The following is a 2,108-nucleotide window of genomic DNA, read 5'->3' on the forward strand; positions in this document are numbered from 1 at the left end:
AAGATTGTGAAAGCGCGATTGTACTGTGGTAAAAGCACAATGACACGATGGTGAAAACGTGGCACGACTTAGGAAACGCGATGGTACGATGATGAAAACACGATTGTGCGATGGTATGGTACGATGGTGAAATCGCGATGTCACATCACTATCGCACCATCGACATTTCATCATCGTACCATCGCGTTTTCATCGTCGTACCGTCGTGTTTTCACCATCGTACCAGCGTGCCATCGCGTTTTCATCATCATTCCATCGTGCATCGCGGGTACAGACTAAATAAAAACACGATTATCCAAACGGAACACCGTAATAATTAGTTTTTCGAGGATATATTTTTCCAGAAAATTAAGCTGTGTTAGTGTCAAGCAATGAGAAGATTAATAAAGTAGAGAAAACCCGAGTTCCGAAAGAAGACAAAAATGGCAAAATTAAAATGCTGCTACCTCGATTATGTTGAGTCTGTACATAGACGGTAGTGGTTTTTTAAAACTATCTACCACACATTTTAGCATCGCCTTAAGTATTCAGTATTTAGACAACGTGCTCAAACGTTATCTATGGGAATTTCTTGATTTGAACTGAATTATATATAGATATACTTCCAAACCAATGTTTAGTTTTTCTCAAAATATTTAAAAATTGTTACCTGATAACGACGGTGGACGATTTATTTTAATAATAATAATAATGATAATAAATATATAACAATCATGTTTTAAAGAAAATGAGGGAGTTTTGCTAGGTATTCGATGTTCTGTACTTAGTCACATTAGTTATCTATATCAATTATGTCGCAATCTTTCATTGTATCTTGTAACAAGTGCATGTAGAATGAACATTTTTCATGTACAATTTATCTTAAATTATTAAATTATTTAATTAAATTATTAAACTTCGAGTGGAAACAAAAAGAAATAGGCTGTTTGTTATTTTCCTCAAAAATAAAAATCTATATAAACCAGCCGTTTGTCATAACAAAAAAAACTATATGATAAATACTACCATTGACAATAGTACTATAAAACAAACAAACGTTAATTACAAGTACACCACTAAATCTTTAACAGTATATTTTGAAAACATACCCGTTTTTTTTCACTTGATACGTTGACTCAGTGATGGAGACAAGCAGCATCCAAACCAAGCAAAAGAAAGTCAACATAGTTTTTTGTTAATATTATATGCAGTGCCGATGATATATTTAACAATTGTATCATAGTTTGGAGACCTTTCTGTTGAAAATGTGTCAGGGTTAAATCGTATACATATACATGCACAGTGCGTTAACTGGAGTGCGGGTATTAGTTACCCGCACTCCAGAGCATGCCCATTGATTGGCTCAATTTTGCTGGGGTTTACATATTGTGACGGCAGTGAACGTGAAATCGACAGAAATGTCATATTTAGATGCTCGTTCATTGGTTCATTTTTGCCGGGGTTTCATATTGTAACAACAGGGAACGTGTTTTTATGTTTGACTATGATACAAAAGAGAAAGAACACCAAAACACTTGGTCATCTGATTAATACTCGGGGGCTACGCCCCCTCGTACAAATCAGATAACCTCGTGTTTCGGTGCTCTTTCTATTACATATATGATATGCTGTCACTGCGCTTCACGTAAGGTATGGGCTGGCAATGTTGCTTACCAGGTATTTAAAGGCTTACTGCAAGATGTTACTTGTGAGAGTTTATTTTAAACGTTTAAACGTATGTAACAACTCATATGAAGCAATCGTCAAACTTTTGTGTTCGAACAGCTGTCGAAATCTGAGAATAAAGATTAAGTAAACAAACTTAAATGTGAAGGTTTTAAGATATGTTCGGTTCATTACGTTTGAGAGAATGCGTCTGTTCTATCACGGTGCAAGTACTCCTGTAAACTCGCATGCGTCTTTGTTCCCTTTAGAAATTTGAATTTGAATCTCAATTGGTGCAAATTATCATATTTTGCATATGCTTTAATAAAACAACTTATTTTCTTATTCAAACGAAAACAAATCATTTATCCGTTTGTCTACAAATTCCTGAGGAAATAAAAAAGCAAGGACATATCATACAGAAACAGTCATCCACATTGCAATTATTCTTCAAGTATTCAACT

Source organism: Ruditapes philippinarum, unplaced genomic scaffold (assembly GCF_026571515.1).
Source record: "Ruditapes philippinarum isolate M1 unplaced genomic scaffold, ASM2657151v2 ctg19301_1_1_1_1, whole genome shotgun sequence".
Taxonomy (NCBI): Eukaryota; Metazoa; Mollusca; class Bivalvia; order Venerida; family Veneridae; genus Ruditapes; species Ruditapes philippinarum.